Source organism: Micrasema longulum, unplaced genomic scaffold (genome assembly GCF_059751315.1).
Source record: "Micrasema longulum isolate JH-2025_06_02 unplaced genomic scaffold, ASM5975131v1 h1tg001949l, whole genome shotgun sequence".
Taxonomy (NCBI): Eukaryota; Metazoa; Arthropoda; class Insecta; order Trichoptera; family Brachycentridae; genus Micrasema; species Micrasema longulum.
Genome location: NW_028279123.1, coordinates 119578 through 136310, shown reverse-complemented (window position 1 = coordinate 136310; position 16733 = coordinate 119578). Strand labels below are relative to the sequence as shown.

Genomic DNA, 16733 nt, shown 5'->3' with positions numbered 1-16733 from the left:
TTTTACCACTTGTTTCATATATATGACATTGTTGGTTAAATTTTATTATTGTTTTTATTTTATTCATCCCCCAATTATTTTATGTATAAAAAATTGCTTCAATTTGTTGCTTTACTGTGAATGAGCCAATTTCTGTGTGCATTCTTTCTACATTAGAATAGATAATTTTTTTTAGTATAATCCTTATTTTGAAGAATTTGTATATTTTTAATTTCTCCTTCATTAAATAAAAAAAATGGAAGAACAGTAATTTATGTGTGGACATATTATTGTTTTATATATAAGAACACAACTTTTTAAATCTATTACATTTCGTAATCTTCCCATAAATGAAATTTTTTTAGAATTTTTTTGTTACATATTGAGTATCTTTTTTGAAATTTGAATATCTATCCAAGTAGACCCTGAGATACTTTTTTTCGTCTACAGAATTTATATTCAAATTACCAATATTAATATTGTAACCCTGGAGTATTATTTTTTTTTATATTCATATATTTTGTTTTAGATTTATAAAAAAAAAAGAATTTCCTCATGATATATTTTTTTTAAAATTATTTCGTACCAATTTATAATACATTTCTGTACCTAAAAGCGTAAAAAAATGAAACAAATATATATATAACAGGAAGTCATTCTGACACTTAAGCGTAAATAAAATCATTACTATTCAATAAAAAGTGCTATCAATGATTTTTACAATTAATTCAATATTATTTTGTCGAAATTTTCAATTTACAAGTCAATTAACTTTTTCATTCGATAGTCAAAAAATAGCATTGACATTTTGATCTTGATTCAAAGCCAATTATACTAGAGAGCGATCTGGGAGTGCCTTCCTCTTCCGCGAAATATTACAGTTACTAGCGAATTAATTATTTTTAGGGTGCTTGAACGAGGAAATTTAACTTTACAGAAATAATTAATAAACTAAGTTAATTCACAAAAACCACCCTTGAATTGGTAACAATTGCACAGAAATCGTTCATCAGAGTAATTTAAACAATCGAACCGTTTCGTTATCCAAGTGACTTGCTTTTCAAAGAATTCAGGGTACTACCACAGATTATATAGTAGCTGCAATCACCGAAAAGGTTATGATTTTGGAATTATGACAGTTGACAACAACGACGCCATGACAGATGTCCGACGATCACAGCGCCTCTTACGTGCAGACGCAGTAAACTAACTAATAATAATAATAATTTAGAAGCAACTTTTGTATCGGAGTGCCAAACGTGTGGGTACTACTAGTATATAACATAAATTTTATTATTCAACAGTACATATTAAGAATGGTAGTGGTCACAAAAATAACTACCTGACTGTAAACCACAACCATTTTTTAAAATTAAAACAAATATATTTATCTTATTTATAAATGTCATAAAAGGTATATGTTTTTAAAAAATTCTATACACATCTACTTTTAAGCATCTAGTAAATGTTTTCACTGTAACTCTCCAAAAAAAGAGCCCAACTCTTGTGCTTGGATAGTGACTTACACTGTTGTAGTTGTTTATTTATAAGAGTTTATATAATTTTAAATACGAGTACATGAGAAAAAAAATAAAATCATAGGAAATATAAAGAAAGAAACATTAAACAATAATACATTCATACTAATTAAAATTTAATGTAGTTTTTACAAGTGTTCAAAAAATTTCTCTTTAAATTTATTTATTGATATATATACGGCCTAAGCCAATTACAACAGTTACATGAAGAAACATAAATACAAGAAACTGAACAAAAAGAACATAAAACTATGTAGCAAAGACAAACAAGGGCAAAACAATAATTGTATACAATATATTCATAAAAACGAAAGACATTAAATATTTTTAAATTATAATTCATTTATGAAAAAAAAAATTTTTTTTTTGCTTTTCTATTTTTTAATGATTACTGGAGCGGTTAAGAAACATAAATTGAAAATAGACGTACTGTATCTAAATTATGCTATTTACATAAATTATTAAATAATAAAGTAGACTCTTTTAACCTACTCTTCAAAATTAATCTTAATGTCCCCTTTCGCTTGACAAGAAATAAGTACCTATTTATTCCATCGCCAGTCTGTAGCACTAACAATGCACAACACTCTTTCCTCTATCGTTCTTGCTCCAACTATAATGTTTTTTTTTCGTTTATTGATATATTTTACATGCCCCTAATTTATTTTAAAATAAATTAAGACTCATTATTTCTGGCTGCGATACGATCCCACTTACTATTTAATCATGCTCACACTTACACACACCTGAACACTTACTCCTACACTAATACACATATACGCTCTTTTGTAGTAACACAATTTAATAATATGTACGCTTCTTATTTAGAAACTTTGTTTGTCTTTCTTTAAACTGTATTTTTTAATGTTACTATATCAATGTCGACTGTTTGTTTCTTTAAAATAAACAAATAAATAAAAATATCAAAATACATAATAAGCAAATAATTTATTTATTTATTTATTTTATTAGGTAAACAAACAGTATATACACATATATTGCCAATTTCTTTGTATATTAGAGTAAGAAACTCATGCACACACCAAAAAAATTGTTTACACTTAATACAATAATTTAAATTATGTTCAATATAATAAATGTAAAAGAGACGAAATGGAAAAAAAAATTTATATAATAATAATGTTAAATGTCTGCTTCTCTCAAAATTTCAATAATTTTTGACCTAAATTTACATACATTGTCACAAAAAATATCAGCCTCGGTAAATATATTGTTATATTGGTCGCATATTCTAGGTATTGTAGATTGTTTAAAATAGTTTGTTGACGCGTTTTCAGTGTAAAACAAAAGATTTTGTCTTGTCGGTCTAGATGGCACACGGAATGGAAGTCTTTCTAGTAGGTTAGGAGAATCAATTTTATTATTTATTAATTTGAATAAAAATAACTGGTCCAACATTATTCTTCGATTTTTAAGAGAGTTTATTCCATGGTACTAATATAATAACTATACCATGTATTATTAAGTTAACGGTATATTTTTAACATGTATACTTATTGTAATGTAATAGATGGAAAAGTTCCTAGTGAATTAAAATAAATAAAGAAATAAAACATAACGCGTCAAACCAATGCAAAATATCGTACATAATTGGATGCTTTATGAAGCCATAACTGGTTTTACTAGACTATCGCAAAAAACGAAGGCTTTTTAATCTCTTGGGGTCTTGGGATACTCCATTATAACGTATTTCAAGAATATGACCTCGTGATATATGTAATTATATTCATCTCAAATTACTTCCTCGTTCATTTGCTTACTACTAAATATACATACTTTATTCAGCATTGTGCCCTTTCAAGCGATTCCATTTATTTCACGATTAAAGCGACCAATATCTCAAGAATCGTTCGGAATGTGGAATTATCGGCATTTACCGTACGTTCGAATATTTGACTCGGAGCGCAGATACCGGTTTTCGGTATTATCGAACCAAAACGCGATTACCGGGATTTCGATATTAGATGAGATTTGTTTTATTTTGTCTGGTCCTAAAATTCAAAACTTTAAACGTGATTCTTTGTCATGCCACACACCATTCCGCTCATTCGACCAATCAGAAATGAGAATGCTGATTTCGTGCGACCAAACTCCGCCACTAGCGTCAGTAGCGACAGTAGCTTCTTAGTCGTTTTAGTTGGTTAAAATTACTTCTACAAGCCGTGCCCGCCAACAACAGGCTGAATATTTTCTTAATTTTGATTTTATAGAATTGTGTCTGAATAAATGTAAATAAATATTTTTTTAAGGATTAAATAAATATATTTTTTGACAGAAAAAGTGTTGAAAATAAGTCATAATAACTACTTAAAAAGTGTTTTACTTTTATTTTTATTTTATTTTATAAACATAAAGGCATAATAGTACCACACACGTGCGTTTCCAGAAATTATCTAGCAGCCAGCGGGCCACATGGCAACGGTATCTACCTACTGTCTACAAAAGCTTCTCTTCGGACATCTATCTCCCTTTGTTAACCATGGAGTTGAAACAGTGTTTGATTTATTAAGTTTTTTATTGCTTACTTCTTGGCATGAACACTTGACCAATTTACTACCATACTATATTTTTTATAAATTTATTGATATTGTTTTAACTTTGTTGGAATTCCACTCGTCCATGCGCTTTGTAGCTGCACGATGATTGGTTATCTAGCTTTCATATATCAACTATAAAATACCGAAATTTTGTAAATGGGGTCAAGAATTCCAATCGTCTATGCGCTTAGTAGCTGCAAGACGTCCTGTAATCTAGCTCCTATCCGTTATAATTTTTGATTGATCTTAATTGAAAACGAGGAATTAGAATCCCAACCGTCCATGCCCTCTGTAGCTGCAAGACGTACTGGGATATTTCCCATGAGGTGATTTTCACAAAAATGGCGCTATATAAATCATCCAACTATATATAAACGGCATATCTGCCTTTTACAAAAAATTATAATACTAACATATTTGGCTTATTATTTTTTTTTTTTAAAACATAATTTTCTTTATACTCAATATTTATTAAAAAAATTAAACCTAAAACTACAGAAGATTTAATAAAAAAAATAACCTAAAAATTATACAGCTTATTCAGTAGAAAGTTTAAACAATTCAAGAAAAAATATAAAAAACAAAATTAAATAAAATTAAAATTAAAGCGTTGAAAATAAGACAGGTAAAATTCCATATTCCGACTCGTAGGTTGAGAAATAATGAAGTACTGTTCATCGATCAGCATTGAACAAAGTATGGCCTTAATTCTCCCGTCTTTGTCCTATTGTTAACTCAAGACAAGATCTGGACTTTTTTGGCTAACTTAAAAGTCAACAGCGATTTAAACGAGCACTAAATATATAGTCCTTTGTTGTTAATTCCTTAATTTTTTTATTGTAATGGACAATGTCCGTTAATAAATAAATAAATAAGTAAATATTTTCGCATATCCGTCTCGTAGTGCAGTGGTTATCGCATTTGACTACAACGCTCTGCAATAGAATACTTTATTTTTAAAATATTTTAAATAGGTATATTTTTAATTCGGCCTCATGGTGTAGTGGTTAGCGCGTTTTGCTTACATTGCAAGAGGTCTCGGGTTCGTTTCCCGACATGGTTGACATGAAACAAGACTAATGAACCAGGGCCAATCAAGACTAATGAACCAGGGACTGAAATTATACAATAAACTACCAGACAAAACTAAACAAAAGACTCAGACAAACTTTTCAAAAAATGTAAAAAATATTATTTTGAACAACAGAGTATAAATGAAAAATGTATATATTATTCTATGTAAAATGAATGTAATAATCCGTAAGGGTTTATAAATAAATTTTCAAATTAAAAAAAAAAAAAAAACATTTATTTTAAAATGTGTTTTTGCACCGGAATATTTCATAATCCCTGGACTGGCACCTGCAACGTAAGACTGATCATCTTACCTTTACGTAATTTAAAGAAATCAAGATACGCTGCGATTGGTGAATCATTGAGAAGGAATGATGATTATGGTGTTGAGATTTTTAATATTTTTTGTTATTATCATTTAATGTTTTTATTATTTCATTGTTGTGAACCCCCGAGGTCTAAGCAACAAACAATTTGTATCATACCTATAGCCCTTAAAATATAGCTTGATTAGAATAACAGTTGTCAGCAAAAGTGACGACATAACTTGGTAGTAACGTCTAAGGAGTGATTTATATTAACACACAAAAAATCATTCGTATCTGGCATGTAAGTTCATTTTTTTTAATGCAATGCTTGACATATAATTCAACATAATAATATAAAATCAGGGTTAAAAAAAAAAAACTAAAATAAACCTATTCAAACCGATTTCAACAGAGAGGGAAAACTTTTTTGTGAAGGGAATATGGAAGTCTAGGCATTTACAGGGCTTAAGACCTGTCGTTAGCTGGTTTAAGTGGCCACTTTACACACTGTGTAACATTCACCATTCTGACCATATTTGAACATCTATATTCCTTCAATTCTTTCATATGTTGATGTTTGTGAAGTTAAAGAGCTAATAACAAATGCTAATAATAGAGCTAAAAATAGAGCTAATAATAAATAATAATAAATGTAAAAGAAACGAAATGAAAAAATATGTATAAAATAATAATAATAATGAAGTTAAATATCTACTTCTTCAAAAATTTCTATAATTTTTACCTAAATTTACATACATTGTCACAAAAAATATCAGCCTCGGTAAATATATTGTTAAATTGGTCGCATATTCTAGGTATTGTAGATTGTTTAAAATAGTTTGTTGACGCGTTTTCAGTGTAAAACAGAAGATTTTGTCTTGTCGGTCTAGATGGCACAAAGAATGGAAGTCTTTCAAGTAGGTTTGGAGAGTCAATTTTATTATTTATTAATTTGTATAAAAATAACTGGTCTAACATTATTCTTTGATTTTTGAGAGAGTTTATTCCATAGTACTGCATGATTTCAGCATGATTAAAAAAGTTAATGTTTAACCGGTAGTCGACCTGCTTAAAAGTTTTTTGTTGGACCCTTTCTAGTCTATTAATACTTACATTATATTATATGATACATTATATAATTCAGCGTTGATTGTTTTGAAGTTTTTGGACCAAAATTCGACTAATGTCTTCAGACCAGGCCCCGTCTGAATCTTTTTCCCAAGACTAAAATTGTTATTAAGAGGAACGCGCTTTGAGACGATTGATGCCATAAAAGAAAATTCACTGCAAGAGCTAAAGGCCATACCTTTGCAGGGCTATGAAAAGTGCACAGACAATTGGATTAAGCGTTGGCATCATTGTATAGTTGCGAATGGCGAGTATTTTAAAGGGGATAATAAAGAAATTAATTTAAAATGAAAATTTTGTGTCTTTTTGCTAATTTCCCGATTATTTTTTATCATTAGGGATGTTTATGTTTATAAAGGGCATTTGTGCCGTGTAGACTAAATAAATAAAATAAAATGTATGTGGTTAGTGATAATTTACAGCGTTTTGCCGAAATCACGTATGTCTATCGAGTTCAATGCCTCTAGGTGACGACCATCTTGCAGCCGTGCGGTGAGCCTGTGACATTGGGAAATAAGGCCACTGGTTCGATCTCGAAGAAGAGAAAGCGATTTGTCTTTGCGCCAATACGGTACAATAATAAACTGCATGCAAAGACCAGTTTTATCAAATGGTTTACAATGGGCGCTATTGTCGGTACATTTTATTAGTTGGGTAATAAATATTGCAAAAACTTGATTAAAAGCAATGACCAAGGATATTTATGTATAAAGATATGAGCCTGGTTGTTACTCCGTGGCGACGACGCTGGCTTGGTTGCGAACCGGATCGTGGTCCCTTGGAAGTCTTGTGGACTCACGGGTCAAAGGTCCTCGGTTCAAATCCTACTCTACCGCAACTCGCCTCTCATTTGAACGTAGTTATGCAGAAAACAGCCAGTACAAAATTTAAAAAAAAAGAGATACTTGTTTTGTGGAAATCAGGAAGGTCAATTTTATGTTCTACTTAAAACAGCCAGGCCGCTTTCATTCAAAAAACTCTGATAATCACCTTCTGAAAATAAATATTTTGACATTTAATATTAGGTGTTCACGGATGTTCCATTGTGATCGCGAATACGATAAACAACCATGATGAGAAATTGTTATCACGTCGCTTATTAGCACGTCTTATATTTTCTTTTCTCTTTCTTTTATTACACATAAATATTATACCTGTCTTTTTATTACAGGAGCAAAAATTCATAAACATTTCTTGTATACCCACGAACAGGCCATGCCTTTGTGGGATTTTTTGTTTACTATTTTTACTGTTAATATGTATTTTATTGCTACGTAATTTTATTTTATTTTTTGTATACTCTGTTTTACCTCTTATGTATATTGAAAAAAAAAAAAAAATTGTCTATGTTTTTTTTAAATGTCTGAACTTCAGAATATTCCGTCTTTTGCTTGTGGTAGCACGATGTTACATCACCGCGTGTAAAGGAGTTTGGTTACCTATAAAGTTGTAAATCAAATAATATATTGTGGTGTTTTGCATTTAAAAAAGCATATCGCCAATTGTTCACGAAATGTCAAAAAACAAATAACCTTATTAGATAATTACTTCCTGTAAACATTTTTTGCTAATTACGGATATTACTTCAATACAAAAAGGTTTTAAACACAACCGACTTTTAAAAAAGATTAACTTAAGCAAATATCTTTGCTGTCAGCGTGGATTAAATTAAGTGTCTACAAAAGTTTGGATATTTTTCCACTCAAGGTGATTTTCCACGTCAAACAATTAACACTGTTTAAAATCACTAATTACATATGAGCATATTACATAATATAAAGTCATTTTTTAGAGTACAATAGTATTACTTAAAAGCGTTCAAATAAGCAAGGCGTATCTTTAATTTAATAATAATTAACAAAGCAATGTTACTTGAAAGTTTATGAATATAAAATATATTAATAGTATTTTTTTATTTATTTATTAAAAATATTACACAAAAATGTAAACAGAACATACAGAGCATGTTTAAAGAAATTAGAGTATAAAATCTGAGAACAATTTGAATGAAATTATACCTCAGAGTTGTAATTCTCTAGAGAAGTTTTGAAGTTTCAATTTCAATTTATTTATTTTACTAACGTTCATGTACATTACAAAATATTTCAATGCATACATAAAACAAAAAAATAATACTAAAATTTAAATGTACAAAAATGGTAAAATAAAAATACCCAGCAATTATAGAAAAAGAATGCTATCCTCTCTGAACTTTTTTTCACTAATATGAAAGATGTCGATATCCGAAGAGATACGGTTGAGTAAAGACATTGCTCTTCCTACTGGCATTACCATCGGCAGGTTGGTTCTGCAAGCAGGAAGATAAAACAGCTTAAGCTGTCTATGTCTAAGGTAGTCATTAGGAACATAAAGAAAAATACTCTCCCTTACACCTATGTTGATCGTAATACCACGGATCAATCAGAAAAAATACATAAGCAAGTGTGCATTTCTTCTTTTCTTCAAACTATTGTAGCCAAGCATTTTCAGTATGAAGTCAGACGGGTACGACCACCTATTGCTGGACACTCAAACATCGACGGCAACGAGGCAGCTGAAGAATTAGCAAGGCTGGGAGCTGAGACAGCCCCATTAGACCTTGAACCCTATTGTGGGTTGCCTGAATGTGCTCCTCGTAATGAGTTTAGGTCATGGGCCAGGAAGCAGAGTGTAAAGTCCTGGAAAAAAATAGGTGGTCAGCGCCATGCGAAAGAACTGATAAAAAACTTTTGACCTGATAAAGCTCAGCCGCCTCATCAAGTGAGGGTTATCACTAGAGCCCGCCCGAGGCACTACAGATTGAACAAACACCTTTCTAGAATGAATTTTTCCAAAATCTCTAGATGTAGGTTCTGCAGTGCAGATGAGGAAACACCTAGACACATTATCTGTGAATGTGATGCTTTACATAATAAAATGAGCCCTATCCTCGGGGGACCACTAGTTGAACCTGCGGATGTTAAAGAGCTCGCCCCCTACCTAATAGTCCGATTCTTTACGGATCTGGGTTTGGAGGGGGGGATTCAGCAAAATGTAAACTCTTGCCTTCCGCAAAGTAGCCAGGCTCTTTATAGACCTGGGCTTGGAGGGAGAGAACTATTTACGGGGACCCGTCACAAAAGATCTTCACAGCTTGCCCACTACATACCGCACATCGCATCTGAGGACAAAAGTCTCCTTGGTGGTGCCCACATACACGGAAAATAAGCTGGTTGTCAAACGAGAAAAGCTGCCCGAAGGAGCTCTCTTAAATCTGGTAGCCTTAGCATCTTTGAGCTAAAAGAAAGTAATCCAGAAGTACATAATATGTATTTCATTGGATTGAGAAGAGAGGGAAGTGAATTCTTCACTGGCTGGGATTATATTGATTGGACATGATCAATTCGCCGAAATGATTACAAAACTTTTTAAATGCCTCGAAATTCTTTTCGGAAGCCACCAGATCTGTATATCCGACAGGACCTATAACAGGGCCACGGATAGTAGCGAGAAGCTCCATTCGGTAATCATAGAGAAGGGGAATGGGACAATACCACAGGATGTGTTCAGAATATTGGTTAGGATATCCGCAGCAGCACGAAAGGGAGTCAACAATAAAAAAACAAATACTTTTTGATCAAATTTACCATGACCTGATAAAAACTGCGTAGTCCAGTGATCGGGGATAACCCAAGAAGATTCTAAGCGCTGACGAATTGAAGGAACAAAAGAAAGGTAACCCCCCTGAAGGGGATGATTCCCATCGCGATTGCCAAGCATCAAGAAGAGCATTTAGAGACATTTTTTTAATATTCGATTGAGACATTCCTTCAGTTGAGAGTAAAAGGACGCCATCAATAACAGAGGAACGCCTTTTTTTAGGTGGAAAAACAAAAAATAGATCTTCACAGGTCGCAGTGATGTCAGGAGCTTGCATAGCACTGACCCCCACCACTAAGAATAAGAAAAAGCCGTATTGCATAAAACAAAAGCGTTCCAAATTTTGTGTGTGGTTTTGGTTTAGTTTTTAGTTTAACAACAAACGTGTAACGGACGGTTTTGGTTTCTCGTTTGCCATTCTCAACACAAGTACTAACGGCCCATCGTGTTGCTGTAATCTGTAGCTAACTTCGTGATCAATAATCATGGAATGGTTCCTCTCCGTATGGGCGACTCAATTAGGTTATTACTCCAAGGGTTATACTGAAACATGTAGAGGAATTAGTGTATTTGGGAAGTGTGTTTACTAGGGAGTTCCAGACTGAGAGATATTGAAAGGAAGGTGAGTGCCGGGAACATGGTGAACGGCGCACCTTGGTAAATACATGTTTGCCGCAGGAGGCAAAATTAGCAGTTCACAATGGAGTCCTGGTGCCGACCGGCGTATGGGAGTGAAGTATGCAATTAAGTAAGGATGAAAGTAGTCTGAATGCTGTCGAAATGCGATCACTGTGTGGTCAAATTATGTACAGTACCCGGCAGTAAATAAAATACATCGGGCTTAAGAATGAGACTGCCGACTATGTAGAGTGTCGTCTCTGTCGCAGGAGTTCTGTATCTATATGCGTGTATGTATGACAAAGACGACGCTCTACAAGGCCGCTGTTTGCCGATTACGCCGTCAGTCTCTTTCGTACTTTATTTAATGCCGGCTACTGTTCGGTAGGTGCACAGATGTCGAGATCCGTGCATTATGTAAGGCGGAGATAATCATTATCGGCAAAATCAAGAAAGGAGAACTTGAGACGTCACACGCAGAATAATTAAAATAATAGAATTTTAAAAAAAAATCATACCGCTGCTTTAAAAAAAATACTTAGTTAAACAGTCTGTTGACAAATAAAAGAACCACTGAACTTCCTCATTCTCGACCTGAGTACATACAGCCCGTTGTATTGCTGTAAAATGTATCTAACTTCGTAGTTAATAATCATAGAATGGTTTTTGTCCGTAAGGTCGACTCTATTACTCAGAGACAAAAACTGTACAAAATATATTATTTATTCGACGCCTTTAAGGACGTATTAGTTATTTACAACTCGTTGAAAATGGCCCTCAAAATTTAATATTAGGATAAATCATAAGAACGCAAATATTTATTTTCCTTAAAAAAAAAAAAAAAAACAATTATAGTGAATCAAAATACAAAACACCTGTACACAAGTGAAGAAAATATTTATAAATAAAATCAGCAGAAAATTAAGAAATAACAATGGAAATTAAACAAGAAATTATAGCATAGGTATGCAGCACATTAACAATAAGTAAAGAGTTAAAATATAAAAGGACGTAAGCTGATTTACTGTTTTACTAGTAATGACTTAGGACTTAGGATATAGAGATTTTGGTGTTATTTATGTTTTCTCTGGATATTTATTGTTTACTTTTAAGACTGAAAAAGCACACATAATGATAAAACTGTAATTATTTTTTAATATCATTATAAAATACATAATTTACTGCCTTAGAACGTGAGAGCTATCCCTAGTTAGGCAGTTCAGATGAACCAACAGCAAAAATAAAAAATATATATATTTACACTTATTAATTGATTAATTTGTTGCATAAATGCAAATTTTGAACACGTTAATAAAAAAATATCAAAAAAAATATTTTTCCTTAGTAGATTGAGAAATAAATTAAATAAAGATACTGCAGAACTAATTTACAAAACAATCATTCTTCCAAATATAGATTACTGCTCAACAATATTATTTTTAGCAAAAGAAGGAAATTTAAATAAACTAGAAATTTTACAAAATAAAGCGATGAGAATAGTTCTTAAAAAAAAAATATAGCAATGTAAAAAAAATGAGAGATGAACTAAAATGGTTATCTGTAAGAAGGAGACTTAAATTTAATATGTTGATATTTTTACATAAATTTTTTCACGATAAATTACCAAAATATTTTAAGGATAAAGTTGTCTTAAACAAAAATTGTCATGAATATGCTACTAGGCAAAATGATAAAATAAGACTACCATTATTCAAAAGAGCTGAGTCGCAAAATTGTTTGATGTATAAGGGTTTAAAAATGTATGATGAGATGCCTGAATGTATGAAAAATGAAAAGTGTCTGAAAGAATTTAAAAATAAATGTATAAGTTACTGTAAGGAAATGTAAATATATATAGATGATGTAAATGTACATAATAGTTTATATTAGTTTTAATATAAGCTAACTTAAGAAATAAATAAAAAAAAAATAAAAAAACATATAAATAATTACTTGTAAATTGCTGTAATAAATATATTTAAAAAAATATATAATAAAAAAGTACTAATGTGAGGCGACGTATCATTTTATTTTATTTTTACACTTTATATACATATAAGGGAAGGCATTTTGCCTTAAGGCAATTTCTTCCTACCTACCCAAACCGTATAAAAAAATTATAGTATAAACAGTAAAACAAGCTTAACACTTAAGTTTTTCCATGAGCGCAAGTTGTGTCATACCTAAAACCCGTACAACTTTTGCTCAAGAGACATCTATCGTTTGTCGCGCCGAGAGTGTTCAATATTTTGGAAGAGCGTATTGATATTGAGCTCTTAAGGACAAAAACTATTTTCAAGAGAGGAGTTAAGGACTGGATTTTCCTTAGTGGGAGGGATTTGAGTAGGAAACTCCTTGATGATTTTCCGAATGTTTGAGTTTACTGATTACCATATTGATGTGCCATATATATGTTTTTTTGAATTATTTTTTATGTTTCTGATCCTATATTTGTGGTGATATACTCATGTGTCTGTGTCAACTAATTGCTCGTCCCATCTTAACACAGGACTTTGAGTCCCATGGAGTTGGGACTTATGTCTCAAATCATGTGTAATAAACTACATACGTGTATGTAAATAAATAAATTGAAAAGTAATTATTTTAGTTTGTATGACGATAAATGAAATCAATCTGAATTTCCCTGTTTGAATGCTTATACGTGGAGCCGTGGAATAGGTGAGTATTTAGCATAGTTTGAACTATGCAAATCAACAGAAAAAGTGGTATTTCGTCTCGTCCCACGCTGTCTCACATAAAAGTTCACTCAATTTAAAAGTTCGGGACTGTCAAGAACATTATTCAATAATTTGAAAAGCAGCATTAAATCTAAAATTTCCCTTCTATCAATAAAACATATTCATTTTAAATGCCTCATTAAACATTTAAAGTTTAGCCGTTCAATTGGAATATTTAATTTGAAATTCATACATTTTAAAAGCTTGTGTTGGACTTTCTCCACACTGTTTATTTATTTATTTTAAAGAAACAAACAGTCGAAAATGATATAATAACATGAAAAAAATGCGGTTTAAAGACAGATCAGCGAAGTTTCTAAATAAGAATCATACATATTAAATTGTGGTACAACAAAACGGTCTGTTTATGTGTACATATTTGTATGAGAGTAAGTGTAGAGGTGTGTTTATGTGTATTTGTGTGGAAGTAAGTTTACAGGTGTGTGTAAGTGTAAGCATCATTAAATAGCAAGTGGGATCATATCGCAGCCAGATACAATGAGTCTTAATTTATTTTTAAATAAATTAAGGGGCATGTAAAATATGTCAATAGATAAAAAAAAAGCATTATAGTTAGAGCAAGAACGATAGAGGAAAGAATGTTGTGCATAGTTAGTGCTACAGACTGGCAGATGGAATAAGTACTTATTTCTTGTCAAGCGAAAGGGGACATTAAAATTAATTTAGGAGAGTAGGTTAAATGTGTCTACTTTATTATTTAATAATTTATGTAAATAGCATAATTCAGATACAGTGCGTCAATTTTCAAGGGAAAAAAAAAAATTTTGTTTGTCAGATTGGCTGTAAGTACACAGCGTTGTATTGTTTTTATAATCTAGGTATTTAATTTTTTTTCGTTATTATGTATTGTGGGCTCCACACAACGGATGCAAACTCCAAGTTACTGCGTACAAAAGTGTTGTACAAAGTTTTTGATGTATTTGGTTTTTTAAAGGGTTTGGAAATTCTTCAAATGAGGCCCAGCATTTGTTAAGTTTTTTCAACATGAGTAACATAATGAGGAGACCAAACTAACCAAACAAATAAATTAAATAAATAAATAAATTTGACTCGTCTTTTCTTTCTACATTGAATTACAATGTACGTGTACCATAAAATATTTTCATTTACATGTTTAAAAGTTTAAAAAAATATTTTTACTTGTTTACATTGCGGAGTTACACGACTTTGCCGCAGAAGATTATTGTTTCATAGCTATTAACAATCCTCCTCCCAGTGAGAACCAATCAATGTAGCGTCGTCTTGGGTCTTTTGAGATCCGACCATGTTCAGTCCATAACAAGCCGCTGTTAGCAATGCGCGCGTGAAAAATAAGGCCTTGCAAAGCAATTCTCACGTCAGAATATCTTAGATTTTCCATACAAGTGGTAAAAAACATTAAAAATACATATTTGTTGAACAATAAAGACCGTGCTTAATCTTAAAAAAAAACATTTTTTTTTTGTGAAAATCTCAACAAAATTAGTGTCATTTCTTACAATTTTGTGATTGTTAGTCTCATAGTGTACTTAGTGGTCAGCGCGTTAGGCTATCACTTTAAATTTCCCATGCAAGTGGTAGAAAAATGTTTAGAATATACGGCTTAATTTCTTCGTGAAAATCTCAGTAAAAATGTGTTATTTCTTATTTATTTATTTATTAACGGACATTGTCCGTGTATACAATTTATAAGGTTTAAATATTACAATAAAAGAGTAGTTTAAAACATTTAAAGAAAAAAGAAAGAAGCATTGACAAACATAAGGGACATCGAGACAAGATCTGGACTATTTATTTAGTGCTCGTTTAAATCGTTGTAAACTTAAACCAAAAAAGTCCAGATCCTGTCTTGAGTTAACAATACGACAAAGGCGGGTCATTGGAGAATTTAGGCCATAGTTTGTTCTATGCTGATCGATGAACAGTACTTCATTGTTTCTCAATCTACGAGTCGGAATATTGAATTTTACTTGTCCCAGTAATGATGGAACATCGATTATACCATTTAGTATGCCGAACATATATATGGAGTCAATATTAGTTCTACGTTTTTGTAATATAAAAAAAAAATCCTCGCGTGGTTAGCATGTTAAGCTATCATACGACAGTACACCTGAAATTTGTCATGCATGTGGTATAAAAAAATTAAAAATAAATCATGTACAAGCCAAGCATAAATTGCTTAAACGTGCTGAATTATTGCGAAAAAGTGTAATTTTTTTTTTCGTTAAAATCTAAAAAAAAGTGTTATTTACTATAGCTTCGTGATAGTTAAAATAAGATTTTTTCCACGCGTGTCTCGAGTGTAACTAGTGGTTAGCGCGTTGGGCTATCACACGACAGTACACCTTAGAGTTTCCATGCAAGTGGTTAAAAAAACTGTAAAAATTAGCTAAAAAATTAAAAGCGTGTTTAATTTTTGCGAAAAACAGTTCATATTTTCGTTAAAATCTCAACAAAAAATTGTGTTATTTGATAATAATTAATAATCATAGTATTATTTTCATTTTGTGATCATAGTGTTTTTTCCGTGCGTGTATCGTAGTGTACCAAGTGGTTACCGCGTTAGGCTATCGTGCATTGGTCCTGTATCCATATTATTATTATTATTTTATTTTTTTTATAATTGACCCATCTATGTTTTTGTTTGCATTTTTCACTTGAATATTTATTTACTGTTTCATTATTATACATATAATAATGAAACAGTGTTTTAAAAGCATGTTTGAATCTATGTAGACAGTATGATAGGTTATTTTTTGTGAAGGGAATGAAAGCCTAGGCATTTTCAGCACTTACAAATTAATATTTGCTGGTTTTAGTTCCTTTTTAATGTCTAATTATCTTGAGAACTCCCAGAGGGGTAATATCTTATATTCTACAAAGATTTGTATATACTCAAAATATTTTTAATATATTTTAAAATCATTCAAGTAAAAAAATATTGAAAGATTAAAATAATCAAATAAATATTAAAATAACAACGCATAAGTTTTTGGAACCGGAACCTTTGGTGCTTGAGTCAAGCATCTTAGCCACTAGACGACGGAGTCCAACATATTATTTGATCATACTTTATGGCATTTTTTGAGAATTTAGTTATTCATAAATATACTAACATAAAAAATGCGAATGTGTGTTTGTCTGTTTTTG

At 31.2% G+C, this 16733-nt stretch overlaps 1 protein-coding gene across 1 annotated transcript in view; it reads left to right on the top strand.

Annotated features, from left to right (window-relative positions):
• Window positions 1–14871: 14871 nt before the first annotated feature.
• Window positions 14872–16733, top strand: part of LOC148273446 (multidrug resistance protein homolog 49-like) — a gene marked incomplete at its 3' end in the record, with an annotated part of 121427 nt that continues 119565 nt past the window's right edge. Inside the window, exon 1 of the mRNA XM_088238694.1 lies at window positions 14872–14968. The remainder of the gene's footprint in view (window positions 14969–16733) is intronic.